This window comes from Carassius auratus, unplaced genomic scaffold (assembly GCF_003368295.1).
Source record: "Carassius auratus strain Wakin unplaced genomic scaffold, ASM336829v1 scaf_tig00051387, whole genome shotgun sequence".
Classification (NCBI taxonomy): Eukaryota; Metazoa; Chordata; class Actinopteri; order Cypriniformes; family Cyprinidae; genus Carassius; species Carassius auratus.
Window position 1 is genome coordinate 1 of NW_020527194.1, and position 25,241 is coordinate 25,241.

Here is a 25,241-nt window from a genome sequence, read left to right on the forward strand (position 1 = left end):
GTGGGATGTAGCTCAGTGGTAGAGCGCATGCTTTGCATGTATGAGGTCCTGGGTTCAATCCCCAGCATCTCCAAGCACTGTTTAATGACTTTCATGTGAGATTAAGAAAAAGAAAAGTGGCTTCTTTTCTCTGAAGTGTTACACGACTCGATTGTTACTGTTTGTTACACAAAGAAGCAGCAGGGCTGATTGAAATGTGGGGATGTAGCTCAGTGGTAGAGCGCATGCTTTGCATGTATAGGTCCTGGGTTCAATCCCCAGCATCTCCAAGCACTGTTTAATGACTTTCATGTGAGATTAAGAAAGAGAAAAGTGGCTTCTTTTCTCTGAAGTGTTACACGACTCGATTGTTACTGTTGTTACAACACAAGAAGCAGCAGGGCTGATGTGAAATGTGGATGTAGCTCAGTGGTAGAGCGCATGCTTTGCATGTATGAGGTCCTGGGTTCAATACCCAGCATCTCCAAGCACTGTTTGCTGAGTTTAAGCAAAAATATTTAGCTTCTTTGCTCTAGTGTTACACTACTGGATTGTTAGTGTTTGTTGAACAAAGAAGCAGCAATGCTGCTCATAATATGGGATGTAGCTCAGTGGTAGAGCCATGCTTACATGTATGAGGTCCTGGGTCCAATCCCCAGCATCTCCAAGCAATGTTTAATGACTTTCAGTGAGATTAAGAAAAAATATGTTGCTTCTTTCCCCTAAATTCTTACATGACTGTTGATAGTGTTTGTAAAAAAAAGAAGCAGCAAAGTTCTATGTTAAATGGGGGATGTAGCTCAGAGGTAGATTGCCTCTTTTGCATGTATTGCCCAGCATCCCCAAGCACTGTTGCTGAGTTTAAGCAAAATAATTTTGCTTCTTTTCTCTAGTGTTACACTACTGGATTGTTAGTGTTTGTTTGAACAAAGAAGCCAGCAATGCTGCTCAAAATATGGGGATGTAGCTCAGTGTTAGAGCACATGCTTTGCATGTGTGAGGTCCTGGGTTCAATCCCAGCATCTCCAAGCACTGTTTGCTGAGTTTAAGCAAAATAATTTTGCTTCTTTGCTCTAGTGTTTCACTACTGGATTTTTAGTGTTTGTTGAACAAAGAAGCAGCAATACTGCTCAAAGTGGGGATGTAGCTCAGTGGTAGAGCGCATGCTTTCGCATGTATGAGGTCCTGGGTTCACTCCCAGCATCTCCAAGCTCTGTTTAAAAACTTTCATGTGAGATTAAGAAAGAGAAAAGTGGCTTCTTTTCTCTGAAGTGTTACACGACTCGATTGTTACTGTTTGTTACACAAAGAAGCAGCAGGGATGATTGAAATGTGGGATGTAGCTCAGTGTAGAGCGCATGCTTTGCATGTATGAGGTCCTGGGTTCAATCCCCAGCATCTCCAAGCACTGTTTGCTGAGTTTAAGCAAAATAATTTTGCTTCTTTGCTCTAGTGTTTCACTACTGGATTGTTAGTGTTTGTTGAACAAAGAAGCAGCAATGCTGCTTGAAAAGTGGGGATGTAGCTCAGTGGTAGAGCGCATGCTTCGCATGTATGAGGTCCTGGGTTCAATCCCCAGCATCTCCAAGCACTGTTTAATGACTTTCATGTGAGATTAAGAAGAGAAAAGTGGCTTCTTTTCTCTCAATTGTTACACGACTGGATTGTTACTGTTTGTTACACAAAGAAGCAGCAGGGCTGATTGAAATGTGGGGATGTAGCTCAGTGGTAGAGCGCATGCTTTGCATGTATGAGGTCCTGGGTTCAATCCCCAGCATCTCCAAACACTGTTTGCTGAGTTTAAGCAAAATAATTTTGTTTCTTTGCTCTAGTGTTTCACTACTGGATTGTTAGTGTTTGTTGAACAAAGAAGCAGCAAAGCTGCTCAAAACGTGGGGATGTAGCTCAGTGGTAGAGCGCATGCTTTGCATGTATGAGGTCCTGGGTTTCAATCCCCAGCATCTCCAAGCTCTGTTTAAAAACTTTCATGTGAGATTAAGAAGAGAAAAGTGGCTTCTTTTCTCTGAAGTGTTTACACGACTCGATTGTTACTGTTTGTTACACAAGAAGCAGCAGGGATGATTGAAATGTGGGGATGTAGCTCAGTGGTAGAGCGCATGCTTTGCATGTATGAGGTCCTGGGTTCAATCCCCAGCATCTCCAAGCACTGTTGAATGACTTTCATGTGAGATTAAGAAAGAGAAAAGTGGCTTCTTTTCTCTGAAGTGTTACACGACTCGATTGTTACTGTTTGTTACACAAAGAAGCAGCAGGATGATTGGAATGTGGGGATGTAGCTCAGTGGTAGAGCGCATGCTTTGCATGGTATGAGGTCCTGGGTTCAATCCCCAGCATCTCCAAGCACTGTTGAATGACTTTCATGTGAGATTAAGAAAGAGGAAAGTGGCTTCTTTTCTCTGAAGTGTTACACGACTCGATTGTTACTGTTTGGTTACACAAAGAAGCAGCAGGGCTGATTGAAACGTGGGGATGTAGCTCAGTGGTAGAGCGCATGCTTTGCATGTATGAGGTCCTGGGTTCAATACCCAGCAATCTCCAAGCACTGTTTTGCTGTGTTTAAGCAAAATTGTTTAGCTTCTTTGCTCTAGTGTTACACTACTGGATTGGTTAGTGTTTGTTGAACAAAGAAGCAGCAAATGCTGCTCATAACATGGGGATGTAGCTCAGTGGTAGAGCGCATGCTTAGCATGTATGAGGTCCTGGGTCCAATCCCCAGCATCTCCAAGCAATGTTTAATGACTTTCATGTGAGATTAAGAAAAAATATGTTGCTTCTTTCCCCTAAATTCTTACATGACTAGATTGATAGTGTTTGTAAAAGAAAGAAGCAGCAAAGTTTTATGTTAAATGGGGATGTAGCTCAGAGGTAGATTGCCTCTTTTGCATGTATTTGCCCAGCATCCCCAAGCACTGTTTGCTGAGTTTAAGCAAAATAATTTTGCTTCTTTGCTCTAGTGTTACACTACTGGATTGTTAGTGTTTGTTGAACAAAGAAGCAGCAATGCTGCTCAAAATATGGGGATGTAGCTCAGTGTTAGAGCACATGCTTTGCATGTGTGAGGTCCTGGGTTCAATCCCCAGCATCTCCAAGCACTGTTTGCTGAGTTTAAGCAAAATAATTTTGCTTCTTTGCTCTAGTGTTTCACTACTGGATTTTTAGTGTTTGTTGAACAAAGAAGCAGCAATACTGCTCAAAAAGTGGGGATGTAGCTCAGTGGTAGAGCGCATGCTTCGCATGTATGAGGTCCTGGGTTCACTCCCCAGCATCTCCAAGCTCTGTTTAAAAACTTTCATGTGAGATTAAGAAAGAGAAAAGTGGCTTCTTTTCTCTCAATTGTTACACGACTGGATTGTTACTGTTTGTTACACAAAGAAGCAGCAGGGCTGATTGAAATGTGGGGATGTAGCTCAGTGGTAGAGCGCATGCTTTGCATGTATGAGGTCCTGGGTTCAATCCCCAGCATCTCCAAACACTGTTTGCTGAGTTTAAGCAAAATAATTTTGTTTCTTTGCTCTAGTGTTTCACTACTGGATTGTTAGTGTTTGTTGAACAAAGAAGCAGCAAAGCTGCTCAAAACGTGGGGATGTAGCTCAGTGGTAGAGCGCATGCTTTGCATGTATGAGGTCCTGGGTTCAATCCCCAGCATCTCCAAGCTCTGTTTAAAAACTTTCATGTGAGATTAAGAAAGAGAAAAGTGGCTTCTTTTCTCTGAAGTGTTACACGACTCGATTGTTACTGTTTGTTACACAAAGAAGCAGCAGGGATGATTGAAATGTGGGGATGTAGCTCAGTGGTAGAGTGCATGCTTTGCATGTATGATGTCCCTGGGTTCAATCCCCAGCATCTCCAAACACTGTTTGCTGAGTTTAAGCAAAATAATTTTGCTTCTTTGCTCTAGTGTTTCACTACTGGATTGTTAGTGTTGTTGAACAAAGAAGCAGCAATGCTGCTTGAAAAGTGGGATGTAGCTCAGTGGTAGAGCGCATGCTTCGCATGTATGAGGTCCTGGGTTCAATCCCCAGCATCTCCAAGCACTGCTTAATGACTTTCATGTGAGATTAAGAAAGAGAAAAGTGGCTTCTTTTCTCTGAATTGTTAAACGACTGGATTGTTACTGTTTGTTACACAAAGAAAGCAGCAGGGCTGATTGAAATGTGGGGATGTAGCTCAGTGGTAGAGCGTATGCTTTGCATGTATGAGGTCCTGGGTTCAATCCCCAGCATCTCCAAACACTGTTTGCTGAGTTTAAGCAAAATAGTTTAGCTTCTTTGCTCTAGTGTTACACTACTGGATTGTTAGTGTTTGTTGAACAAAGAAGCAGCAATGCTGCTCATAATATGGGGATGTAGCTCAGTGGTAGAGTGCATGCTTAGCATGTATGAGGTCCTGGTTTCAATCCCTAGCATCTCCAAGCACTGTTTGCTGAGTTTAAGCAAAATAATTTTGCTTCTTTGCTCTAGTGTTACACTACTGGATTGTTAGTGTTGTTGAACAAAGAAGCAGCAATGCTGCTCAAAATATGGGGATGTTGCTCAGTGTTAGAGCACATGCTTTGAATGTGTGAGGTCCTGGGTTCAATCCCTAGCATCTCCAATCAATGTTTAATGACTTTCATGTGAGATTAAGAAAAAATATGTTGCTTCTTTCCCCTAAATTCTTACATGACTAGATTGATAGTGTTTGTAAAAGAAAGAAGCAGAGAAGTTCTATGTTAAATGGGGATGTAGCTCAGAGGTAGATTGCCTCTTTTGCATGTATATGCCCAGCATCCCCAAGCACTGTTTGCTGAGTTTAAGCAAAATTATTTTGAATCTTTTCTCTAGTGTTACACTACTGCATTGTCAGTGTTTGTTGAACAAAGAAGCAGCAATGCTGCTCAAGACATGGAATGTAGCTCAGTGTTAAATGGAGATGTAGCTCAGTGGTAGATTGCATCTTTTGCATGTATTTGCCCAGCATCTCCAAGCACTGTTTGCTGAGTTTTAAGCAAAATAATTTTGCTTCTTTGCTCTATTGTTACACTACTGGATTGTTATTGTTTGTTGAACAAAGAAGCAGCAATGCTGCTCATAATATGGGGATGTAGCTCAGTGGTAGAGCGCATGCTTAGCATGTATGAGGTCCTGGTTTCAATCCCTAGCATCTCCAAGCACTGTTTGCTGAGTTTAAGCAAAATAATTTTGCTTCTTTGCTCTAGTGTTACACTACTGGATTGTTAGTGTTTGTTGAACAAAGAAGCAGCAATGCTGCTCAAAATATGGGGATGTTGCTCAGTGTTAGAGCACATGCTTTGAATGTGTGAGGTCCTGGGTTCAATCCCTAGCATCTCCAATCAATGTTTAATGACTTTCATGTGAGATTAAGAAAAATATGTTGCTTCTTTCCCCTAAATTCTTACATGACTAGATTGATAGTGTTTGTAAAAGAAAGAAGCAGAGAAGTTCTATTTTAAATGGGGATGTAGCTCAGAGGTAGATTGCCTCTTTTGCATGTATATGCCCAGCATCCCCAAGCACTGTTTGCTGAGTTTAAGCAAAATTATTTTGAATCTTTTCTCTAGTGTTACACTACTGGATTGTCAATGTTTGTTGAACAAAGAAGCAGCAATGCTGCTCAAGACATGGGAATGTAGCTTAGTGTTAAATGGAGATGTAGCTCAGTGGTAGATTGCATCTTTTGCATGTATTTGCCCAGCATCTCCAAGCACTGTTTGCTGAGTTTAAGCAAAATAATTTTGCTTCTTTGCTCTATTGTTACACTACTGGATTGTTATTGTTTGTTGAACAAAGAAGCAGCAGGGCTGATTGAAATGTGGGGATGTAGCTCAGTGGTAGAGCACATGCTTTGCATGTAGGAGGTCCTGGGTTCAATCCCCAGCATCTCCGAACACTGTTTAATGACTTTCATGTGAGATTAAGAAAGAGAAAAGTGGCTTCTTTTCTCTGAATTGTTACACGACTGGATTGTTACTGTTTGTTACACAAAGGAGCAGCAGGTCTGATTGAAATGTGGGGCCCAATCCCCAGCATCTCCAAAGCACTGTTGAATGACTTTCATGTGAGATTAAGAAAGAGAAAAGTGGCTTCTTTTCTCTGAAGTGTTACACGACTCGATTGTTACTGTTTGTTACACAAAGAAGCAGCAGGGCTGATTGAAATGTGGGGATGTAGCTCAGTGGTAGAGCGCATGCTTTGCATGTATGAGGTCCTGGGTTCAATACCCAGCATCTCCAAGCACTGTTTGCTGTGTTTAAGCAAAATAGTTTAGCTTCTTTGCTCTAGTGTTTCACTACTGGATTGTTAGTGTTTGTTGAACAAAGAAGCAGCAATGCTGCTCAAAATATGGGGATGTTGCTCAGTGTTAGAGCACATGCTTTGAATGTGTGAGGTCCTGGGTTCAATCCCTAGCATCTCCAATCAATGTTTAATGACTTTCATGTGAGATTAAGAAAAAATATGTTGCTTCTTTCCCGTAAATTCTTACATGACTAGATTGATAGTGTTTGTAAAAGAAAGAAGCAGAGAAGTTCTATGTTAAATGGGGATGTAGCTCAGAGGTAGATTGCCTCTTTTGCATGTATATGCCCAGCATCCCCAAGCACTGTTTGCTGAGTTTAAGCAAAATTATTTTGAATCTTTTCTCTAGTGTTACACTACTGGATTGTCAGTGTTTGTTGAACAAAGAAGCAGCAATGCTGCTCAAGACATGGGAATGTAGCTCAGTGTTAAATGGAGATGTAGCTCAGTGGTAGATTGCATCTTTTGCATGTATTTGCCCAGCATCTCCAAGCACTGTTTGCTGAGTTTAAGCAAAATAATTTTGCTTCTTTGCTCTATTGTTACACTACTGGATTGTTATTGTTTGTTGAACAAAGAAGCAGCAAAGCTGCTCAAAACGTGGGGATGTAGCTCAGTGGTAGAGCGCATGCTTTGCATGTATGAGGTCCTGGGTTCAATCCCCAGCATCTCCAAGCTCTCTTTAAAAACTTTCATGTGAGATTAAGAAAGAGAAAAGTGGCTTCTTTTCTCTGAACTGTTACACGACTCGATTGTTACTGTTTGTTACACAAAGAAGCAGCAGGGCTGATTGAAATGTGGGGATGTAGCTCAGTGGTAGAGCGCATGCTTCGCATGTGTGAGGTCCTGGGTTCAATCCCTAGCATCTCCAAGCACTCTTTGCTGAGTTTAAGCAAAATAATTTTGCTTCTTTGCTCTAGTGTTTCACTACTGGATTGTTAGTGTTTGTTGAACAAAGAAGCAGCAATGCTGCTCAAAAAGTGGGGATGTAGCTCAGTGGTAGAGCGCATGCTTCGCATGTATGAGGTCCTGGGTTCAATCCCCAGCATCTCCAAGCACTGTTTAATGACTTTCATGTGAGATTAAGAAAGAGAAAAGTGGCTTCTTTTCTCTCAATTGTTACACGACTGGATTGTTACTGTTTGTTACACAAAGAAGCAGAAGGGCTGATTGAAATGTGGGGATGTAGCTCAGTGGTAGAGCGCATGCTTTGCATTTATGAGGTCCTGGGTTCAATCCCCAGCATCTCCAAACACTGTTTGCTGAGTTTAAGCAAAATAATTTTGTTTCTTTGCTCTAGTGTTTCACTACTGGATTGTTAGTGTTTGTTGAACAAAGAAGCAGCAAAGCTGCTCAAACCGTGGGGATGTAGCTCAGTGGTAGAGCGCATGCTTTGCATGTATGAGGTCCTGGGTTCAATCCCCAGCATCTCCAAGCTCTGTTTAAAAACTTTCATGTGAGATTAAGAAAGAGAAAAGTGGCTTCTTTTCTCTGAAGTGTTACACGACTCGATTGTTACTGTTTGTTACACAAAGAAGCAGCAGGGATGATTGAAATGTGGGGATGTAGCTCAGTGGTAGAGCGCATGCTTTGCATGTATGAGGTCCTGGGTTCAATCCCCAGCATCTCCAAGCACTGTTGAATGACTTTCATGTGAGATTAAGAAAAAGAAAAGTGGCTTCTTTTCTCTGAAGTGTTACACGACTCGATTGTTACTGTTTGTTACACAAAGAAGCAGCAGGGATGATTGAAATGTGGGGATGTAGCTCAGTGGTAGAGCGCATGCTTTGCATGTATGAGGTCCTGGGTTCAATCCCCAGCATCTCCAAGCACTGTTGAATGACTTTCATGTGAGATTAAGAAAGAGGAAAGTGGCTTCTTTTCTCTGAAGTGTTACACGACTCGATTGTTACTGTTTGTTACACAAAGAAGCAGCAGGGCTGATTGAAACGTGGGGATGTAGCTCAGTGGTAGAGCGCATGCTTTGCATGTGTGAGGTCCTGGGTTCAATCCCCAGCATCTCCAAGCACTGTTTAATGACTTTCATGTGAGATTAAGAAAGAGAAAAGTGGCTTCTTCTCCATGAAGTGTTACACGACTCGATTGTTACTGTTTGTTACACAAAGAAGCAGCAGGGCTGACTGAAATGTGGGTATGTAGCTCAGTGGTAGAGCGCATGCTTTGCATGTATGAGGTCCTTGATTCAATACCCAGCATCTCCAAGCACTGTTTGCTGAGTTTAAGCAAAAAAGTTTAGCTTCTTTGCTCTAGTGTTACACTACTGGATTGTTAGTGTTTGTTGAACAAAGAAGCAGCAATGCTCCTCATAACATGGGGATGTAGCTCAGTGGTAGAGCGCATGCTTAGCATGTATGAGGTCCTGGGTCCAATTCCAAGCAATGTTTAATGACTTTCATGTGAGATTAAGAAAAAATATGTTGCTTCTTTCCCCTAAATTCTTACATGACTAGATTGATAGTGTTTGTAAAAGAAAGAAGCAGAGAAGTTCTATGTTAAATGGGGATGTAGCTCAGAGGTAGATTGCCTCTTTTGCATGTATATGCCCAGCATCCCCAAGCACTGTTTGCTGAGTTTAAGCAAAATTATTTTGAATCTTTTCTCTAGTGTTACACTACTGGATTGTCAGTGTTTGTTGAACAAAGAAGCAGCAATGCTGCTCAAGACATGGGAATGTAGCTCAGTGTTAAATGGAGATGTAGCTCAGTGGTAGATTGCATCTTTTGCATGTATTTGCCCAGCATCTCCAAGCACTGTTTGCTGAGTTTAAGCAAAATAATTTTGCTTCTTTGCTCTATTGTTACACTACTGGATTGTTATTGTTTGTTGAACAAAGAAGCAGCAATGCTGCTCATAATATGGGGATGTAGCTCAGTGGTAGAGCGCATGCTTAGCATGTATGAGGTCCTGGTTTCAATCCCTAGCATCTCCAAGCACTGTTTGCTGAGTTTAAGCAAAATAATTTTGCTTCTTTGCTCTAGTGTTACACTACTGGATTGTTAGTGTTTGTTGAACAAAGAAGCAGCAATGCTGCTCAAAATATGGGGATGTTGCTCAGTGTTAGAGCACATGCTTTGAATGTGTGAGGTCCTGGGTTCAATCCCTAGCATCTCCAATCAATGTTTAATGACTTTCATGTGAGATTAAGAAAAAATATGTTGCTTCTTTCCCCTAAATTCTTACATGACTAGATTGATAGTGTTTGTAAAAGAAAGAAGCAGAGAAGTTCTATTTTAAATGGGGATGTAGCTCAGAGGTAGATTGCCTCTTTTGCATGTATATGCCCAGCATCCCCAAGCACTGTTTGCTGAGTTTAAGCAAAATTATTTTGAATCTTTTCTCTAGTGTTACACTACTGGATTGTCAATGTTTGTTGAACAAAGAAGCAGCAATGCTGCTCAAGACATGGGAATGTAGCTTAGTGTTAAATGGAGATGTAGCTCAGTGGTAGATTGCATCTTTTGCATGTATTTGCCCAGCATCTCCAAGCACTGTTTGCTGAGTTTAAGCAAAATAATTTTGCTTCTTTGCTCTATTGTTACACTACTGGATTGTTATTGTTTGTTGAACAAAGAAGCAGCAGGGCTGATTGAAATGTGGGGATGTAGCTCAGTGGTAGAGCACATGCTTTGCATGTAGGAGGTCCTGGGTTCAATCCCCAGCATCTCCGAACACTGTTTAATGACTTTCATGTGAGATTAAGAAAGAGAAAAGTGGCTTCTTTTCTCTGAATTGTTACACGACTGGATTGTTACTGTTTGTTACACAAAGGAGCAGCAGGTCTGATTGAAATGTGGGGCCCAATCCCCAGCATCTCCAAGCACTGTTGAATGACTTTCATGTGAGATTAAGAAAGAGAAAAGTGGCTTCTTTTCTCTGAAGTGTTACACGACTCGATTGTTACTGTTTGCTACACAAAGAAGCAGCAGGGCTGATTGAAATGTGGGGATGTAGCTCAGTGGTAGAGCGCATGCTTTGCATGTATGAGGTCCTGGGTTCAATACCCAGCATCTCCAAGCACTGTTTGCTGTGTTTAAGCAAAATAATTTTGCTTCTTTGCTCTAGTGTTTCACTACTGGATTGTTAGTGTTTGTTGAACAAAGAAGCAGCAATGCTGCTCAAAATATGGGGATGTTGCTCAGTGTTAGAGCACATGCTTTGAATGTGTGAGGTCCTGGGTTCAATCCCTAGCATCTCCAATCAATGTTTAATGACTTTCATGTGAGATTAAGAAAAAATATGTTGCTTCTTTCCCCTAAATTCTTACATGACTAGATTGATAGTGTTTGTAAAAGAAAGAAGCAGAGAAGTTCTATGTTAAATGGGGATGTAGCTCAGAGGTAGATTGCCTCTTTTGCATGTATATGCCCAGCATCCCCAAGCACTGTTTGCTGAGTTTAAGCAAAATTATTTTGAATCTTTTCTCTAGTGTTACACTACTGGATTGTCAGTGTTTGTTGAACAAAGAAGCAGCAATGCTGCTCAAGACATGGGAATGTAGCTCAGTGTTAAATGGAGATGTAGCTCAGTGGTAGATTGCATCTTTTGCATGTATTTGCCCAGCATCTCCAAGCACTGTTTGCTGAGTTTAAGCAAAATAATTTTGCTTCTTTGCTCTATTGTTACACTACTGGATTGTTATTGTTTGTTGAACAAAGAAGCAGCAAAGCTGCTCAAAACGTGGGGATGTAGCTCAGTGGTAGAGCGCATGCTTTGCATGTATGAGGTCCTGGGTTCAATCCCCAGCATCTCCAAGCTCTGTTTAAAAACTTTCATGTGAGATTAAGAAAGAGAAAAGTGGCTTCTTTTCTCTGAACTGTTACACGACTCGATTGTTACTGTTTGTTACACAAAGAAGCAGCAGAGCTGATTGAAATGTGGGGATGTAGCTCAGTGGTAGAGCGCATGCTTCGCATGTGTGAGGTCCTGGGTTCAATCCCTAGCATCTCCAAGCACTCTTTGCTGAGTTTAAGCAAAATAATTTTGCTTCTTTGCTCTAGTGTTTCACTACTGGATTGTTAGTGTTTGTTGAACAAAGAAGCAGCAATGCTGCTCAAAAAGTGGGGATGTAGCTCAGTGGTAGAGCGCATGCTTCGCATGTATGAGGTCCTGGGTTCAATCCCCAGCATCTCCAAGCACTGTTTAATGACTTTCATGTGAGATTAAGAAAGAGAAAAGTGGCTTCTTTTCTCTCAATTGTTACACGAATGGATTGTTACTGTTTGTTACACAAAGAAGCAGAAGGGCTGATTGATATGTGGGGATGTAGCTCAGTGGTAGAGCGCATGCTTTGCATTTATGAGGTCCTGGGTTCAATCCCCAGCATCTCCAAACACTGTTTGCTGAGTTTAAGCAAAATAATTTTGTTTCTTTGCTCTAGTGTTTCACTACTGGATTGTTAGTGTTTGTTGAACAAAGAAGCAGCAAAGCTGCTCAAACCTTGGGGATGTAGCTCAGTGGTAGAGCGCATGCTTTGCATGTATGAGGTCCTGGGTTCAATCCCCAGCATCTCCAAGCTCTGTTTAAAAACTTTCATGTGAGATTAAGAAAGAGAAAAGTGGCTTCTTTTCTCTGAAGTGTTACACGACTCGATTGTTACTGTTTGTTACACAAAGAAGCAGCAGGGATGATTGAAATGTGGGGATGTAGCTCAGTGGTAGAGCGCATGCTTTGCATGTATGAGGTCCTGGGTTCAATCCCCAGCATCTCCAAGCACTGTTGAATGACTTTCATGTGAGATTAAGAAAGAGAAAAGTGGCTTCTTTTCTCTGAAGTGTTACACGACTCGATTGTTACTGTTTGTTACACAAAGAAGCAGCAGGGATGATTGAAATGTGGGGATGTAGCTCAGTGGTAGAGCGCATGCTTTGCATGTATGAGGTCCTGGGTTCAATCCCCAGCATCTCCAAGCACTGTTGAATGACTTTCATGTGAGATTAAGAAAGAGAAAAGTGGCTTCTTTTCTCTGAAGTGTTACACGACTCGATTGTTACTGTTTGTTACACAAAGAAGCAGCAGGGCTGATTGAAACGTGGGGATGTAGCTCAGTGGTAGAGCGCATGCTTTGCATGTATGAGGTCCTGGGTTCAATACCCAGCATCTCCAAGCACTGTTTGCTGTGTTTAAGCAAAATAGTTTAGCTTCTTTGCTCTAGTGTTACACTACTGGATTGTTAGTGTTTGTTGAACAAAGAAGCAGCAATGCTGCTCATAACATGGGGATGTAGCTCAGTGGTAGAGCGCATGCTTAGCATGTATGAGGTCCTGGGTCCAATCCCCAGCATCTCCAAGCAATGTTTAATGACTTTCATGTGAGATTAAGAAAAAATATGTTGCTTCTTTCCCCTAAATTCTTACATGACTAGATTGATAGTGTTTGTAAAAGAAAGAAGCAGCAAAGTTCTATGTTAAATGGCGATGTAGCTCAGAGGTAGATTGCCTCTTTTGCATGTATTTGCCCAGCATCCCCAAGCACTGTTTGCTGAGTTTAAGCAAAATAATTTTGCTTCTTTGCTCTAGTGTTACACTACTGGATTGTTAGTGTTTGTTGAACAAAGAAGCAGCAATGCTGCTCAAAATGTGGGGATGTAGCTCAGTGGTAGAGCGCATGCTTCGCATGTATGAGGTCCTGGGTTCAATCCCCAGCATCTCCAAGCACTCTTTGCTGAGTTTAAGCAAAATAATTTTGCTTCTTTGCTCTAGTGTTTCACTACTGGATTGTTAGTGTTTGTTGAACAAAGAAGCAGCAATGCTGCTTGAAAAGTGGGGATGTAGCTCAGTGGTAGAGCGCATGCTTCGCATGTATGAGGTCCTGGGTTCAATCCCCAGCATCTCCAAGCACTGTTTAATGACTTTCATGTGAGATTAAGAAAGAGAAAAGTGGCTTCTTTTCTCTCAATTGTTACACGACTGGATTGTTACTGTTTGTTACACAAAGAAGCAGAAGGGCTGATTGAAATGTGGGGATGTAGCTCAGTGGTAGAGCGCATGCTTTGCATTTATGAGGTCCTGGGTTCAATCCCCAGCATCTCCAAACACTGTTTGCTGAGTTTAAGCAAAATAATTTTGTTTCTTTGCTCTAGTGTTTCACTACTGGATTGTTAGTGTTTGTTGAACAAAGAAGCAGCAAAGCTGCTCAAACCGTGGGGATGTAGCTCAGTGGTAGAGCGCATGCTTTGCATGTATGAGGTCCTGGGTTCAATCCCCAGCATCTCCAAGCTCTGTTTAAAAACTTTCATGTGAGATTAAGAAAGAGAAAAGTGGCTTCTTTTCTCTGAAGTGTTACACGACTCGATTGTTACTGTTTGTTACACAAAGAAGCAGCAGGGATGATTGAAATGTGGGGATGTAGCTCAGTGGTAGAGCGCATGCTTTGCATGTATGAGGTCCTGGGTTCAATCCCCAGCATCTCCAAGCACTGTTGAATGACTTTCATGTGAGATTAAGAAAAAGAAAAGTGGCTTCTTTTCTCTGAAGTGTTACACGACTCGATTGTTACTGTTTGTTACACAAAGAAGCAGCAGGGATGATTGAAATGTGGGGATGTAGCTCAGTGGTAGAGCGCATGCTTTGTATGTATGAGGTCCTGGGTTCAATCCCCAGCATCTCCAAGCACTGTTGAATGACTTTCATGTGAGATTAAGAAAGAGGAAAGTGGCTTCTTTTCTCTGAAGTGTTACACGACTCGATTGTTACTGTTTGTTACACAAAGAAGCAGCAGGGCTGATTGAAACGTGGGGATGTAGCTCAGTGGTAGAGCGCATGCTTTGCATGTGTGAGGTCCTGGGTTCAATCCCCAGCATCTCCAAGCACTGTTTAATGACTTTCATGTGAGATTAAGAAAGAGAAAAGTGGCTTCTTCTCCATGAAGTGTTACACGACTCGATTGTTACTGTTTGTTACACAAAGAAGCAGCAGGGCTGACTGAAATGTGGGTATGTAGCTCAGTGGTAGAGCGCATGCTTTGCATGTATGAGGTCCTTGATTCAATACCCAGCATCTCCAAGCACTGTTTGCTGAGTTTAAGCAAAAAAGTTTAGCTTCTTTGCTCTAGTGTTACACTACTGGATTGTTAGTGTTTGTTGAACAAAGAAGCAGCAATGCTCCTCATAACATGGGGATGTAGCTCAGTGGTAGAGCGCATGCTTAGCATGTATGAGGTCCTGGGTCCAATTCCAAGCAATGTTTAATGACTTTCATGTGAGATTAAGAAAAAATATGTTGCTTCTTTCCCCTAAATTCTTACATGACTAGATTGATAGTGTTTGTAAAAGAAAGAAGCAGAGAAGTTCTATGTTAAATGGGGATGTAGCTCAGAGGTAGATTGCCTCTTTTGCATGTATATGCCCAGCATCCCCAAGCACTGTTTGCTGAGTTTAAGCAAAATTATTTTGAATCTTTTCTCTAGTGTTACACTACTGGATTGTCAGTGTTTGTTGAACAAAGAAGCAGCAATGCTGCTCAAGACATGGGAATGTAGCTCAGTGTTAAATGGAGATGTAGCTCAGTGGTAGATTGCATCTTTTGCATGTATTTGCCCAGCATCTCCAAGCACTGTTTGCTGAGTTTAAGCAAAATAATTTTGCTTCTTTGCTCTATTGTTACACTACTGGATTGTTATTGTTTGTTGAACAAAGAAGCAGCAATGCTGCTCATAATATGGGGATGTAGCTCAGTGGTAGAGCGCATGCTTAGCATGTATGAGGTCCTGGTTTCAATCCCTAGCATCTCCAAGCACTGTTTGCTGAGTTTAAGCAAAATAATTTTGCTTCTTTGCTCTAGTGTTACACTACTGGATTGTTAGTGTTTGTTGAACAAAGAAGCAGCAATGCTGCTCAAAATATGGGGATGTTGCTCAGTGTTAGAGCACATGCTTTGAATGTGTGAGGTCCTGGGTTCAATCCCTAGCATCTCCAATCAATGTTTAATGACTTTCATGTGAGATTAAGAAAAAATATGTTGCTTCTTTCCCCTAAATTCTTACATGACTAGATTGATAGTGTTTGTAAAAGAAAGAAGCAGAGAAGTTCTATTTTAAATGGGGATGTAGCTCAGAGGTAGATTGCCTCTTTTGCATGTATATGCCCAGCATCCCCAAGCACTGTTTGCTGAGTTTAAGCAAAATTATTTTGAATCTTTTCTCTAGTGTTACACTACTGGATTGTCAATGTTTGTTGAACAAAGAAGCAGCAATGCTGCTCAAGACATGGGAATGTAGCTTAGTGTTAAATGGAGATGTAGCTCAGTGGTAGATTGCATCTTTTGCATGTATTTGCCCAGCATCTCCAAGCACTGTTTGCTGAGTTTAAGCAAAATAATTTTGCTTCTTTGCTCTATTGTTACACTACTGGATTGTTATTGTTTGTTGAACAAAGAAGCAGCAGGGCTGATTGAAATGTGGGGATGTAGCTCAGTGGTAGAGCACATGCTTTGCATGTAGGAGGTCCTGGGTTCAATCCCCAGCATCTCCGAACACTGTTTAATGACTTTCATGTGAGATTAAGAAAGAGAAAAGTGGCTTCTTTTCTCTGAATTGTTACACGACTGGATTGTTACTGTTTGTTACACAAAGGAGCAGCAGGTCTGATTGAAATGTGGGGCCCAATCCCCAGCATCTCCAAGCACTGTTGAATGACTTTCATGTGAGATTAAGAAAGAGAAAAGTGGCTTCTTTTCTCTGAAGTGTTACACGACTCGATTGTTACTGTTTGCTACACAAAGAAGCAGCAGGGCTGATTGAAATGTGGGGATGTAGCTCAGTGGTAGAGCGCATGCTTTGCATGTATGAGGTCCTGGGTTCAATACCCAGCATCTCCAAGCACTGTTTGCTGTGTTTAAGCAAAATAATTTTGCTTCTTTGCTCTAGTGTTTCACTACTGGATTGTTAGTGTTTGTTGAACAAAGAAGCAGCAATGCTGCTCAAAATATGGGGATGTTGCTCAGTGTTAGAGCACATGCTTTGAATGTGTGAGGTCCTGGGTTCAATCCCTAGCATCTCCAATCAATGTTTAATGACTTTCATGTGAGATTAAGAAAAAATATGTTGCTTCTTTCCCCTAAATTCTTACATGACTAGATTGATAGTGTTTGTAAAAGAAAGAAGCAGAGAAGTTCTATGTTAAATGGGGATGTAGCTCAGAGGTAGATTGCCTCTTTTGCATGTATATGCCCAGCATCCCCAAGCACTGTTTGCTGAGTTTAAGCAAAATTATTTTGAATCTTTTCTCTAGTGTTACACTACTGGATTGTCAGTGTTTGTTGAACAAAGAAGCAGCAATGCTGCTCAAGACATGGGAATGTAGCTCAGTGTTAAATGGAGATGTAGCTCAGTGGTAGATTGCATCTTTTGCATGTATTTGCCCAGCATCTCCAAGCACTGTTTGCTGAGTTTAAGCAAAATAATTTTGCTTCTTTGCTCTATTGTTACACTACTGGATTGTTATTGTTTGTTGAACAAAGAAGCAGCAAAGCTGCTCAAAACGTGGGGATGTAGCTCAGTGGTAGAGCGCATGCTTTGCATGTATGAGGTCCTGGGTTCAATCCCCAGCATCTCCAAGCTCTGTTTAAAAACTTTCATGTGAGATTAAGAAAGAGAAAAGTGGCTTCTTTTCTCTGAACTGTTACACGACTCGATTGTTACTGTTTGTTACACAAAGAAGCAGCAGAGCTGATTGAAATGTGGGGATGTAGCTCAGTGGTAGAGCGCATGCTTCGCATGTGTGAGGTCCTGGGTTCAATCCCTAGCATCTCCAAGCACTCTTTGCTGAGTTTAAGCAAAATAATTTTGCTTCTTTGCTCTAGTGTTTCACTACTGGATTGTTAGTGTTTGTTGAACAAAGAAGCAGCAATGCTGCTCAAAAAGTGGGGATGTAGCTCAGTGGTAGAGCGCATGCTTCGCATGTATGAGGTCCTGGGTTCAATCCCCAGCATCTCCAAGCACTGTTTAATGACTTTCATGTGAGATTAAGAAAGAGAAAAGTGGCTTCTTTTCTCTCAATTGTTACACGAATGGATTGTTACTGTTTGTTACACAAAGAAGCAGAAGGGCTGATTGATATGTGGGGATGTAGCTCAGTGGTAGAGCGCATGCTTTGCATTTATGAGGTCCTGGGTTCAATCCCCAGCATCTCCAAACACTGTTTGCTGAGTTTAAGCAAAATAATTTTGTTTCTTTGCTCTAGTGTTTCACTACTGGATTGTTAGTGTTTGTTGAACAAAGAAGCAGCAAAGCTGCTCAAACCTTGGGGATGTAGCTCAGTGGTAGAGCGCATGCTTTGCATGTATGAGGTCCTGGGTTCAATCCCCAGCATCTCCAAGCTCTGTTTAAAAACTTTCATGTGAGATTAAGAAAGAGAAAAGTGGCTTCTTTTCTCTGAAGTGTTACACGACTCGATTGTTACTGTTTGTTACACAAAGAAGCAGCAGGGATGATTGAAATGTGGGGATGTAGCTCAGTGGTAGAGCGCATGCTTTGCATGTATGAGGTCCTGGGTTCAATCCCCAGCATCTCCAAGCACTGTTGAATGACTTTCATGTGAGATTAAGAAAGAGAAAAGTGGCTTCTTTTCTCTGAAGTGTTACACGACTCGATTGTTACTGTTTGTTACACAAAGAAGCAGCAGGGATGATTGAAATGTGGGGATGTAGCTCAGTGGTAGAGCGCATGCTTTGCATGTATGAGGTCCTGGGTTCAATCCCCAGCATCTCCAAGCACTGTTGAATGACTTTCATGTGAGATTAAGAAAGAGAAAAGTGGCTTCTTTTCTCTGAAGTGTTACACGACTCGATTGTTACTGTTTGTTACACAAAGAAGCAGCAGGGCTGATTGAAACGTGGGGATGTAGCTCAGTGGTAGAGCGCATGCTTTGCATGTATGAGGTCCTGGGTTCAATACCCAGCATCTCCAAGCACTGTTTGCTGTGTTTAAGCAAAATAGTTTAGCTTCTTTGCTCTAGTGTTACACTACTGGATTGTTAGTGTTTGTTGAACAAAGAAGCAGCAATGCTGCTCATAACATGGGGATGTAGCTCAGTGGTAGAGCGCATGCTTAGCATGTATGAGGTCCTGGGTCCAATCCCCAGCATCTCCAAGCAATGTTTAATGACTTTCATGTGAGATTAAGAAAAAATATGTTGCTTCTTTCCCCTAAATTCTTACATGACTAGATTGATAGTGTTTGTAAAAGAAAGAAGCAGCAAAGTTCTATGTTAAATGGCGATGTAGCTCAGAGGTAGATTGCCTCTTTTGCATGTATTTGCCCAGCATCCCCAAGCACTGTTTGCTGAGTTTAAGCAAAATAATTTTGCTTCTTTGCTCTAGTGTTACACTACTGGATTGTTAGTGTTTGTTGAACAAAGAAGCAGCAATGCTGCTCAAAATGTGGGGATGTAGCTCAGTGGTAGAGCGCATGCTTCGCATGTATGAGGTCCTGGGTTCAATCCCCAGCATCTCCAAGCACTCTTTGCTGAGTTTAAGCAAAATAATTTTGCTTCTTTGCTCTAGTGTTTCACTACTGGATTGTTAGTGTTTGTTGAACAAAGAAGCAGCAATGCTGCTTGAAAAGTGGGGATGTAGCTCAGTGGTAGAGCGCATGCTTCGCATGTATGAGGTCCTGGGTTCAATCCCCAGCATCTCCAAGCACTGTTTAATGACTTTCATGTGAGATTAAGAAAGAGAAAAGTGGCTTCTTTTCTCTCAATTGTTACACGACTGGATTGTTACTGTTTGTTACACAAAGAAGCAGAAGGGCTGATTGAAATGTGGGGATGTAGCTCAGTGGTAGAGCGCATGCTTTTGCATTTATGAGGTCCTGGGTTCAATCCCCAGCATCTCCAAACACTGTTTGCTGAGTTTAAGCAAAATAATTTTGTTTCTTTGCTCTAGTGTTTCACTACTGGATTGTTAGTGTTTGTTGAACAAAGAAGCCAGCAAAGCTGCTCAAACCGTGGGGATGTAGCTCAGTGGTAGAGCGCATGCTTTGCATGTATGAGGTCCTGGGTTCAATCCCCAGCATCTCCAAGCCTCTGTTTAAAAACTTTCATGTGAGATTAAGAAAGAGAAAAGTGGCTTCTTTTCTCTGAAGTGTTACACGACTCGATTGTTACTGTTTGTTACACAAAGAAGCAGCAGGGATGATTGAAATGTGGGGATGTAGCTCAGTGGTAGAGCGGCATGCTTTGCATGTATGAGGTCCTGGGTTCAATCCCCAGCATCTCCAAGCACTGTTGATGACTTTCATGTGAGATTAAGAAAAAGAAAAGTGGCTTCTTTTCTCTGAAGTGTTACACGACTGGATTGTTACTGTTTGTTACACAAAGAAGCAGCAGGGCTGATTGAAATGTGGGGATGTAGCTCAGTGGTAGAGCGCATGCTTTGCATGTATGAGGTCCTGGGTTCAATCCCAGCATCTCCAAGCACTGTTTAATGACTTTCATGTGAGATTAAGAAAGAGGAAAGTGGCTTCTTTTCTCTGAAGTGTTACACGACTGGATTGTTACTGTTTGTTACACAAAGAAGCAGCAGGGCTGATTGAAATGTGGGGATGTAGCTCAGTGGTAGAGCGCATGCTTTGCATGTATGAGGTCCTGGGTTCAATCCCCAGCATCTCCAAGCACTGTTTAATGACTTTCATGTGAGATTAAGAAAGAGAAAAGTGGCTTCTTTCTCTGAAGTGTTACACGACTCGATTGTTACTGTTTGTTACACAAAGAAGCAGCAGGGCTGACTGAAATGTGGGGATGTAGCTCAGTGGTAGAGCGCATGCTTTGCATGTATGAGGTCCTGGTTCAATACCCAGCATCTCCAAGCACTGTTTGCTGAGTTTAAGCAAAAAAGTTTGCTTCTTTGCTCTAGTGTTACACTACTGGATTGTTAGTGTTTGTTGAACAAAGAAGCAGCAATGCTGCTCATAACATGGGGATGTAGCTCAGTGGTAGAGCGCATGCTTAGCATGTATGAGGTCCTGGGTCCAATCTCCAAGCAATGTTTAATGACTTTCATGTGAGATTAAGAAAAAATATGTTGCTTCTTTCCCCTAAATTCTTACATGACTAGATTGATAGTGTTTGTAAAAGAAAGAAGCAGAGAGTTCTATGTTAAATGGGGATGTAGCTCAGAGGTAGATTGCCTCTTTTGCATGTATTTGCCCAGCATCCCCAAGCACTGTTTGCTGAGTTTAAGCAAAATATTTTGAATCTTTTTCTCTAGTGTTACACTACTGGATTGTTAGTGTTTGTTGAACAAAGAAGCAGCAATGCTGCTCAAACATGGGAATGTAGCTCAGTGTTAAATGGAGATGTAGCTCAGTGGTAGATTGCATCTTTTGCATGTATTTGCCAGCATCTCCAAGCACTGTTTGCTGAGTTTAAGCAAAATAATTTTGCTTCTTTGCTCTTTGTTACACTACTGGATTGTTATTGTTTGTTGAACAAAGAAGCAGCAATGCTGCTCATAATATGGGGATGTAGCTCAGTGGTAGAGCGCATGCTTAGCATGTATGAGGTCCTGGTTTCAATCCCAGCATCTCCAAGCACTGTTTGCTGAGTTTAAGCAAAATAATTTTGCTTCTTTGCTCTAGTGTTACACTACTGGATTGTTAGTGTTTGTTGAACAAAGAAGCAGCAATGCTGCTCAAATATGGGGATGTAGCTCAGTGTTAGAGCACATGCTTTGCATGTATGAGGTCCTGGGTTCAATCCCAGCATCTCCAAGCAATGTTTAATGACTTTCATGTGAGATTAAGAAAAATATGTTTGCTTCTTTCCCTAAATTCTTACATGACTAGATTGTTAGTGTTTGTTAAAAGAAAAGAAGCAGAGAAGTTCTATTTTAAATGGGGATGTAGCTCAGAGGTAGATTGCCTCTTTTGCATGTATTCGGCCCAGCATCCCAAGCACTGTTTGCTGAGTTTAAGCAAAATAATTTTGAATTCTTTTCTCTAGTGTTACACTACTGGATTGTTAGTGTTTGTTGAACAAAGAAGCAGCAAATGCTGCTCAAGACATGGGAATGTAGCTCAGTGTTAAATGGAGATGCTAGCTCAGTGTAGATTGCCTTTTGCATGTATTTGCCAGCATCTCCAAGCACTGTTTGCTGAGTTTAAGCAAAATAATTTTGCTTCTTTGCTCTAGTGTTACACTACTGGATTGTTAGTGTTTGTTGAACAAAGAAGCAGCAGGGCTGATTGAAATGTGGGGATGTAGCTCAGTGGTAGAGCGCATGCTTTGCATGTATGAGGTCCTGGGTTCAATCCCAGCATCTCCAACACTGTTTAATGACTTTCATGTGAGATTAAGAAAGAGAAAAGTGGCTTCTTTTCTCTGAATTGTTACACGACTGGATTGTTACTGTTTGTTACACAAAGGAGCAGCAGGTTGATTGAAATGTGGGGCCCAATCCCCAGCATCTCCAAGCACTGTTGAATGACTTTCATGTGAGATTAAGAAAGAGAAAAGTGGCTTCTTTTCTCTGAAGTGTTACACGACTCGATTGTTACTGTTTGTTACACAAAGAAGCAGCAGGGCTGATTGAAATGTGGGGATGTAGCTCAGTGGTAGAGCGCATGCTTTGCATGTATGAGGTCCTGGGTTCAATACCCAGCATCTCCAAGCACTGTTTGCTGTGTTTAAGCAAAATAATTTTGCTTCTTTGCTCTAGTGTTACACTACTGGATTGTTAGTGTTTGTTGAACAAAGAAGCAGCAATGCTGCTCAAAATATGGGGATGTAGCTCAGTGGTAGAGCGCATGCTTTGCATGTATGAGGTCCTGGGTTCAATCCCGCATCTCCAAGCAATGTTTAATGACTTTCATGTGAGATTAAGAAAAAATATGTTGCTTCTTTCCCTAAATTCTTACATGACTAGATTGATAGTGTTTGTAAAAGAAAGAAGCAGAGAAGTTCTATGTTAAATGGGGATGTAGCTCAGAGGTAGATTGCCTCTTTTGCATGTATTTGCCCAGCATCCCCAAGCACTGTTTGCTGAGTTTAAGCAAAATTATTTTGCTTCTTTTCTCTAGTGTTACACTACTGGATTGTTAGTGTTTGTTGAACAAAGAAGCAGCAATGCTGCTCAAAATGGGATGTAGCTCAGTGTTAAGGAGATGTAGCTCAGTGGTAGATTGCATCTTTTCATGTATCCCAGCATCTCCAAGCACTGTTTGCTGAGTTTAAGCAAAATAATTTTGCTTCTTTGCTCTAGTGTTACACTACTGGATTGTTAGTGTTTGTTGAACAAAGAAGCAGCAAAGCTGCTCAAAAGTGGGGATGTAGCTCAGTGGTAGAGCGCATGCTTTGCATGTATGAGGTCCTGGGTTCAATCCCCAGCATCTCCAAGCTCTGTTTAAAAACTTTCATGTGAGATTAAGAAAGAGAAAAGTGGCTTCTTTTCTCTGAAGTGTTACACGACTCGATTGTTACTGTTTGTTACACAAAGAAGCAGCAGGGCTGATTGAAATGTGGGGATGTAGCTCAGTGGTAGAGCGCATGCTTTGCATGTATGAGGTCCTGGGTTCAATCCCAGCATCTCCAAGCACTGTTTGCTGAGTTTAAGCAAAATAATTTTGCTTCTTTGCTCTAGTGTTTCACTACTGGATTGTTAGTGTTTGTTGAACAAAGAAGCAGCAATGCTGCTCAAAAAGTGGGGATGTAGCTCAGTGGTAGAGCGCATGCTTTGCATGTATGAGGTCCTGGGTTCAATCCCCAGCATCTCCAAGCACTGTTTAATGACTTTCATGTGAGATTAAGAAAGAGAAAAGTGGCTTCTTTTCTCTGAATTGTTACACGACTGGATTGTTACTGTTTGTTACACAAAGAAGCAAAGGGCTGATTGAAATGTGGGGATGTAGCTCAGTGGTAGAGCGCATGCTTTGCATGTATGAGGTCCTGGGTTCAATCCCAGCATCTCCAAGCACTGTTTGCTGAGTTTAAGCAAAATAATTTTGCTTCTTTGCTCTAGTGTTACACTACTGGATTGTTAGTGTTTGTTGAACAAAGAAGCAGCAAAGCTGCTCAAATTGGGGATGTAGCTCAGTGGTAGAGCGCATGCTTTGCATGTATGAGGTCCTGGGTTCAATCCCCAGCATCTCCAAGCACTGTTTAAAAACTTTCATGTGAGATTAAGAAAGAGAAAAGTGGCTTCTTTCTCTGAAGTGTTACACGACTCGATTGTTACTGTTTGTTACACAAAGAAGCAGCAGGGCTGATTGAAATGTGGGGATGTAGCTCAGTGGTAGAGCGCATGCTTTGCATGTATGAGGTCCTGGGTTCAATCCCCAGCATCTCCAAGCACTGTTTAATGACTTTCATGTGAGATTAAGAAAGAGAAAAGTGGCTTCTTTTCTCTGAAGTGTTACACGACTCGATTGTTACTGTTTGTTACACAAAGAAGCAGCAGGGATGATTGAAATGTGGGGATGTAGCTCAGTGGTAGAGCGCATGCTTTGCATGTATGAGGTCCTGGGTTCAATCCCAGCATCTCCAAGCACTGTTGAATGACTTTCATGTGAGATTAAGAAAGAGAAAAGTGGCTTTTTTCTCTGAAGTGTTACACGACTCGATTGTTACTGTTTGTTAAACAAAGAAGCAGCAGGGCTGATTGAAATGTGGGGATGTAGCTCAGTGGTAGAGCGCATGCTTTGCATGTATGAGGTCCTGGGTTCAATACCCAGCATCTCCAAGCACTGTTTGCTGAGTTTAAGCAAAATAGTTTAGCTTCTTTGCTCTAGTGTTACACTACTGGATTGTTAGTGTTTGTTGAACAAAGAAGCAGCAATGCTGCTCATAACATGGGGATGTAGCTCAGTGGTAGAGCGCATGCTTAGCATGTATGAGGTCCTGGGTCCAATCCCAGCATCTCCAGCAATGTTTAATGACTTTCATGTGAGATTAAGAAAAATATGTTGCTTCTTTCCCTAAATTCTTACTACTAGATTGATAGTGTTTGTAAAAGAAAGAAGCAGCAAAGTTCTATGTTAAATGGGGATGTAGCTCAGAGGTAGATTGCCTCTTTTGCATGTATTTGCCCAGCATCCCCAAGCACTGTTTGCTGAGTTTAAGCAAAATAATTTTGCTTCTTTGCTCTAGTGTTACACTACTGGATTGTTAGTGTTTGTTGAACAAAGAAGCAGCAATGCTGCTCAAAATATGGGGATGTAGCTCAGTGGTAGAGCGCATGCTTTGCATGTATGAGGTCCTGGTTCAATCCCAGCATCTCCAAGCACTGTTTGCTGAGTTTAAGCAAAATAATTTTGCTTCTTTGCTCTAAGTGTTCACTACTGGATTGTTAGTGTTTGTTGAACAAAGAAGCAGCAATGCTGCTCAAAAGTGGGGATGTAGCTCAGTGGTAGAGCGCATGCTTTGCATGTATGAGGTCCTGGGTTCAATCCCCAGCATCTCCAAGCACTGTTTAATGACTTTCATGTGAGATTAAGAAAGAGAAAAGTGGCTTCTTTTCTCTGAATTGTTACACGACTGGATTGTTACTGTTTGTTACACAAAGAAGCAGCAGGGCTGATTGAAATGTGGGATGTAGCTCAGTGGTAGAGCGCATGCTTTGCATGTATGAGGTCCTGGGTTCAATCCCCAGCATCTCCAAGCACTGTTTGCTGAGTTTAAGCAAAATAATTTTGCTTCTTTGCTCTAGTGTTTCACTACTGGATTGTTAGTGTTTGTTGAACAAAGAAGCAGCAATGCTGCTCAAAAGTGGGGATGTAGCTCAGTGGTAGAGCGCATGCTTTGCATGTATGAGGTCCTGGGTTCAATCCCAGCATCTCCAAGCACTGTTTAAAAACTTTCATGTGAGATTAAGAAAGAGAAAAGTGGCTTCTTTGCTCTAAGTGTTACACGACTGGATTGTTACTGTTTGTTACACAAAGAAGCAGCAGGAATGATTGAAATGTGGGGATGTAGCTCAGTGGTAGAGCGCATGCTTT

General features: G+C 41.6%; 55 non-coding genes across 55 annotated transcripts; all 55 read left to right on the forward strand.

Annotated features, from left to right (window-relative positions):
- Window positions 1-1,494: 1,494 nt before the first annotated feature.
- On the forward strand, window positions 1,495-1,566 carry trnaa-cgc (transfer RNA alanine (anticodon CGC)). Its single transcript has one exon. It is a non-coding gene; the product is annotated as a tRNA-Ala (tRNA).
- A 124-nt stretch (window positions 1,567-1,690) lies between these two features.
- On the forward strand, window positions 1,691-1,762 carry trnaa-ugc (transfer RNA alanine (anticodon UGC)). Its single transcript has one exon. It is a non-coding gene; the product is annotated as a tRNA-Ala (tRNA).
- A 308-nt stretch (window positions 1,763-2,070) lies between these two features.
- On the forward strand, window positions 2,071-2,142 carry trnaa-ugc (transfer RNA alanine (anticodon UGC)). Its single transcript has one exon. It is a non-coding gene; the product is annotated as a tRNA-Ala (tRNA).
- Window positions 2,143-2,652: 510 nt separating this feature from the next.
- trnaa-agc (transfer RNA alanine (anticodon AGC)) lies at window positions 2,653-2,724 on the forward strand. Its single transcript has one exon. It is a non-coding gene; the product is annotated as a tRNA-Ala (tRNA).
- A 475-nt stretch (window positions 2,725-3,199) lies between these two features.
- trnaa-cgc (transfer RNA alanine (anticodon CGC)) lies at window positions 3,200-3,271 on the forward strand. The gene has a single exon. It is a non-coding gene; the product is annotated as a tRNA-Ala (tRNA).
- A 125-nt stretch (window positions 3,272-3,396) lies between these two features.
- Window positions 3,397-3,468, forward strand: trnaa-ugc (transfer RNA alanine (anticodon UGC)). Its single transcript has one exon. It is a non-coding gene; the product is annotated as a tRNA-Ala (tRNA).
- Window positions 3,469-3,579: 111 nt separating this feature from the next.
- Window positions 3,580-3,651, forward strand: trnaa-ugc (transfer RNA alanine (anticodon UGC)). The gene has a single exon. It is a non-coding gene; the product is annotated as a tRNA-Ala (tRNA).
- Window positions 3,652-3,958: 307 nt separating this feature from the next.
- trnaa-cgc (transfer RNA alanine (anticodon CGC)) lies at window positions 3,959-4,030 on the forward strand. The gene has a single exon. It is a non-coding gene; the product is annotated as a tRNA-Ala (tRNA).
- A 309-nt stretch (window positions 4,031-4,339) lies between these two features.
- On the forward strand, window positions 4,340-4,411 carry trnaa-agc (transfer RNA alanine (anticodon AGC)). Its single transcript has one exon. It is a non-coding gene; the product is annotated as a tRNA-Ala (tRNA).
- A 665-nt stretch (window positions 4,412-5,076) lies between these two features.
- Window positions 5,077-5,148, forward strand: trnaa-agc (transfer RNA alanine (anticodon AGC)). Its single transcript has one exon. It is a non-coding gene; the product is annotated as a tRNA-Ala (tRNA).
- A 1,012-nt stretch (window positions 5,149-6,160) lies between these two features.
- Window positions 6,161-6,232, forward strand: trnaa-ugc (transfer RNA alanine (anticodon UGC)). Its single transcript has one exon. It is a non-coding gene; the product is annotated as a tRNA-Ala (tRNA).
- A 666-nt stretch (window positions 6,233-6,898) lies between these two features.
- Window positions 6,899-6,970, forward strand: trnaa-ugc (transfer RNA alanine (anticodon UGC)). The gene has a single exon. It is a non-coding gene; the product is annotated as a tRNA-Ala (tRNA).
- Window positions 6,971-7,095: 125 nt separating this feature from the next.
- On the forward strand, window positions 7,096-7,167 carry trnaa-cgc (transfer RNA alanine (anticodon CGC)). The gene has a single exon. It is a non-coding gene; the product is annotated as a tRNA-Ala (tRNA).
- A 111-nt stretch (window positions 7,168-7,278) lies between these two features.
- trnaa-cgc (transfer RNA alanine (anticodon CGC)) lies at window positions 7,279-7,350 on the forward strand. The gene has a single exon. It is a non-coding gene; the product is annotated as a tRNA-Ala (tRNA).
- Window positions 7,351-7,658: 308 nt separating this feature from the next.
- On the forward strand, window positions 7,659-7,730 carry trnaa-ugc (transfer RNA alanine (anticodon UGC)). The gene has a single exon. It is a non-coding gene; the product is annotated as a tRNA-Ala (tRNA).
- Window positions 7,731-7,855: 125 nt separating this feature from the next.
- Window positions 7,856-7,927, forward strand: trnaa-ugc (transfer RNA alanine (anticodon UGC)). Its single transcript has one exon. It is a non-coding gene; the product is annotated as a tRNA-Ala (tRNA).
- Window positions 7,928-8,052: 125 nt separating this feature from the next.
- Window positions 8,053-8,124, forward strand: trnaa-ugc (transfer RNA alanine (anticodon UGC)). Its single transcript has one exon. It is a non-coding gene; the product is annotated as a tRNA-Ala (tRNA).
- A 1,050-nt stretch (window positions 8,125-9,174) lies between these two features.
- Window positions 9,175-9,246, forward strand: trnaa-agc (transfer RNA alanine (anticodon AGC)). Its single transcript has one exon. It is a non-coding gene; the product is annotated as a tRNA-Ala (tRNA).
- Window positions 9,247-10,258: 1,012 nt separating this feature from the next.
- On the forward strand, window positions 10,259-10,330 carry trnaa-ugc (transfer RNA alanine (anticodon UGC)). Its single transcript has one exon. It is a non-coding gene; the product is annotated as a tRNA-Ala (tRNA).
- Window positions 10,331-10,996: 666 nt separating this feature from the next.
- Window positions 10,997-11,068, forward strand: trnaa-ugc (transfer RNA alanine (anticodon UGC)). Its single transcript has one exon. It is a non-coding gene; the product is annotated as a tRNA-Ala (tRNA).
- A 125-nt stretch (window positions 11,069-11,193) lies between these two features.
- trnaa-cgc (transfer RNA alanine (anticodon CGC)) lies at window positions 11,194-11,265 on the forward strand. The gene has a single exon. It is a non-coding gene; the product is annotated as a tRNA-Ala (tRNA).
- Window positions 11,266-11,376: 111 nt separating this feature from the next.
- trnaa-cgc (transfer RNA alanine (anticodon CGC)) lies at window positions 11,377-11,448 on the forward strand. Its single transcript has one exon. It is a non-coding gene; the product is annotated as a tRNA-Ala (tRNA).
- A 308-nt stretch (window positions 11,449-11,756) lies between these two features.
- trnaa-ugc (transfer RNA alanine (anticodon UGC)) lies at window positions 11,757-11,828 on the forward strand. The gene has a single exon. It is a non-coding gene; the product is annotated as a tRNA-Ala (tRNA).
- A 125-nt stretch (window positions 11,829-11,953) lies between these two features.
- trnaa-ugc (transfer RNA alanine (anticodon UGC)) lies at window positions 11,954-12,025 on the forward strand. Its single transcript has one exon. It is a non-coding gene; the product is annotated as a tRNA-Ala (tRNA).
- Window positions 12,026-12,150: 125 nt separating this feature from the next.
- Window positions 12,151-12,222, forward strand: trnaa-ugc (transfer RNA alanine (anticodon UGC)). Its single transcript has one exon. It is a non-coding gene; the product is annotated as a tRNA-Ala (tRNA).
- A 125-nt stretch (window positions 12,223-12,347) lies between these two features.
- Window positions 12,348-12,419, forward strand: trnaa-ugc (transfer RNA alanine (anticodon UGC)). Its single transcript has one exon. It is a non-coding gene; the product is annotated as a tRNA-Ala (tRNA).
- A 111-nt stretch (window positions 12,420-12,530) lies between these two features.
- On the forward strand, window positions 12,531-12,602 carry trnaa-agc (transfer RNA alanine (anticodon AGC)). The gene has a single exon. It is a non-coding gene; the product is annotated as a tRNA-Ala (tRNA).
- Window positions 12,603-12,894: 292 nt separating this feature from the next.
- Window positions 12,895-12,966, forward strand: trnaa-cgc (transfer RNA alanine (anticodon CGC)). The gene has a single exon. It is a non-coding gene; the product is annotated as a tRNA-Ala (tRNA).
- A 111-nt stretch (window positions 12,967-13,077) lies between these two features.
- trnaa-cgc (transfer RNA alanine (anticodon CGC)) lies at window positions 13,078-13,149 on the forward strand. The gene has a single exon. It is a non-coding gene; the product is annotated as a tRNA-Ala (tRNA).
- A 308-nt stretch (window positions 13,150-13,457) lies between these two features.
- Window positions 13,458-13,529, forward strand: trnaa-ugc (transfer RNA alanine (anticodon UGC)). The gene has a single exon. It is a non-coding gene; the product is annotated as a tRNA-Ala (tRNA).
- A 125-nt stretch (window positions 13,530-13,654) lies between these two features.
- trnaa-ugc (transfer RNA alanine (anticodon UGC)) lies at window positions 13,655-13,726 on the forward strand. The gene has a single exon. It is a non-coding gene; the product is annotated as a tRNA-Ala (tRNA).
- Window positions 13,727-13,851: 125 nt separating this feature from the next.
- On the forward strand, window positions 13,852-13,923 carry trnat-ugu (transfer RNA threonine (anticodon UGU)). The gene has a single exon. It is a non-coding gene; the product is annotated as a tRNA-Thr (tRNA).
- Window positions 13,924-14,973: 1,050 nt separating this feature from the next.
- Window positions 14,974-15,045, forward strand: trnaa-agc (transfer RNA alanine (anticodon AGC)). The gene has a single exon. It is a non-coding gene; the product is annotated as a tRNA-Ala (tRNA).
- A 1,012-nt stretch (window positions 15,046-16,057) lies between these two features.
- Window positions 16,058-16,129, forward strand: trnaa-ugc (transfer RNA alanine (anticodon UGC)). The gene has a single exon. It is a non-coding gene; the product is annotated as a tRNA-Ala (tRNA).
- Window positions 16,130-16,795: 666 nt separating this feature from the next.
- On the forward strand, window positions 16,796-16,867 carry trnaa-ugc (transfer RNA alanine (anticodon UGC)). The gene has a single exon. It is a non-coding gene; the product is annotated as a tRNA-Ala (tRNA).
- Window positions 16,868-16,992: 125 nt separating this feature from the next.
- trnaa-cgc (transfer RNA alanine (anticodon CGC)) lies at window positions 16,993-17,064 on the forward strand. Its single transcript has one exon. It is a non-coding gene; the product is annotated as a tRNA-Ala (tRNA).
- Window positions 17,065-17,175: 111 nt separating this feature from the next.
- Window positions 17,176-17,247, forward strand: trnaa-cgc (transfer RNA alanine (anticodon CGC)). Its single transcript has one exon. It is a non-coding gene; the product is annotated as a tRNA-Ala (tRNA).
- A 308-nt stretch (window positions 17,248-17,555) lies between these two features.
- Window positions 17,556-17,627, forward strand: trnaa-ugc (transfer RNA alanine (anticodon UGC)). The gene has a single exon. It is a non-coding gene; the product is annotated as a tRNA-Ala (tRNA).
- A 125-nt stretch (window positions 17,628-17,752) lies between these two features.
- On the forward strand, window positions 17,753-17,824 carry trnaa-ugc (transfer RNA alanine (anticodon UGC)). Its single transcript has one exon. It is a non-coding gene; the product is annotated as a tRNA-Ala (tRNA).
- Window positions 17,825-17,949: 125 nt separating this feature from the next.
- Window positions 17,950-18,021, forward strand: trnaa-ugc (transfer RNA alanine (anticodon UGC)). Its single transcript has one exon. It is a non-coding gene; the product is annotated as a tRNA-Ala (tRNA).
- A 125-nt stretch (window positions 18,022-18,146) lies between these two features.
- trnaa-ugc (transfer RNA alanine (anticodon UGC)) lies at window positions 18,147-18,218 on the forward strand. Its single transcript has one exon. It is a non-coding gene; the product is annotated as a tRNA-Ala (tRNA).
- A 111-nt stretch (window positions 18,219-18,329) lies between these two features.
- trnaa-agc (transfer RNA alanine (anticodon AGC)) lies at window positions 18,330-18,401 on the forward strand. Its single transcript has one exon. It is a non-coding gene; the product is annotated as a tRNA-Ala (tRNA).
- Window positions 18,402-18,693: 292 nt separating this feature from the next.
- trnaa-cgc (transfer RNA alanine (anticodon CGC)) lies at window positions 18,694-18,765 on the forward strand. The gene has a single exon. It is a non-coding gene; the product is annotated as a tRNA-Ala (tRNA).
- A 111-nt stretch (window positions 18,766-18,876) lies between these two features.
- On the forward strand, window positions 18,877-18,948 carry trnaa-cgc (transfer RNA alanine (anticodon CGC)). Its single transcript has one exon. It is a non-coding gene; the product is annotated as a tRNA-Ala (tRNA).
- A 310-nt stretch (window positions 18,949-19,258) lies between these two features.
- trnaa-ugc (transfer RNA alanine (anticodon UGC)) lies at window positions 19,259-19,330 on the forward strand. The gene has a single exon. It is a non-coding gene; the product is annotated as a tRNA-Ala (tRNA).
- Window positions 19,331-19,849: 519 nt separating this feature from the next.
- Window positions 19,850-19,921, forward strand: trnaa-ugc (transfer RNA alanine (anticodon UGC)). The gene has a single exon. It is a non-coding gene; the product is annotated as a tRNA-Ala (tRNA).
- An 847-nt stretch (window positions 19,922-20,768) lies between these two features.
- On the forward strand, window positions 20,769-20,839 carry trnaa-agc (transfer RNA alanine (anticodon AGC)). The gene has a single exon. It is a non-coding gene; the product is annotated as a tRNA-Ala (tRNA).
- Window positions 20,840-21,846: 1,007 nt separating this feature from the next.
- Window positions 21,847-21,918, forward strand: trnaa-ugc (transfer RNA alanine (anticodon UGC)). Its single transcript has one exon. It is a non-coding gene; the product is annotated as a tRNA-Ala (tRNA).
- A 653-nt stretch (window positions 21,919-22,571) lies between these two features.
- On the forward strand, window positions 22,572-22,643 carry trnaa-ugc (transfer RNA alanine (anticodon UGC)). Its single transcript has one exon. It is a non-coding gene; the product is annotated as a tRNA-Ala (tRNA).
- Window positions 22,644-22,950: 307 nt separating this feature from the next.
- On the forward strand, window positions 22,951-23,022 carry trnaa-ugc (transfer RNA alanine (anticodon UGC)). Its single transcript has one exon. It is a non-coding gene; the product is annotated as a tRNA-Ala (tRNA).
- A 304-nt stretch (window positions 23,023-23,326) lies between these two features.
- On the forward strand, window positions 23,327-23,398 carry trnaa-ugc (transfer RNA alanine (anticodon UGC)). Its single transcript has one exon. It is a non-coding gene; the product is annotated as a tRNA-Ala (tRNA).
- A 124-nt stretch (window positions 23,399-23,522) lies between these two features.
- On the forward strand, window positions 23,523-23,594 carry trnaa-ugc (transfer RNA alanine (anticodon UGC)). The gene has a single exon. It is a non-coding gene; the product is annotated as a tRNA-Ala (tRNA).
- Window positions 23,595-23,914: 320 nt separating this feature from the next.
- Window positions 23,915-23,986, forward strand: trnaa-ugc (transfer RNA alanine (anticodon UGC)). The gene has a single exon. It is a non-coding gene; the product is annotated as a tRNA-Ala (tRNA).
- A 111-nt stretch (window positions 23,987-24,097) lies between these two features.
- On the forward strand, window positions 24,098-24,168 carry trnaa-agc (transfer RNA alanine (anticodon AGC)). The gene has a single exon. It is a non-coding gene; the product is annotated as a tRNA-Ala (tRNA).
- Window positions 24,169-24,635: 467 nt separating this feature from the next.
- On the forward strand, window positions 24,636-24,707 carry trnaa-ugc (transfer RNA alanine (anticodon UGC)). Its single transcript has one exon. It is a non-coding gene; the product is annotated as a tRNA-Ala (tRNA).
- The last annotated feature ends 534 nt before the right edge of the window (window positions 24,708-25,241 follow it).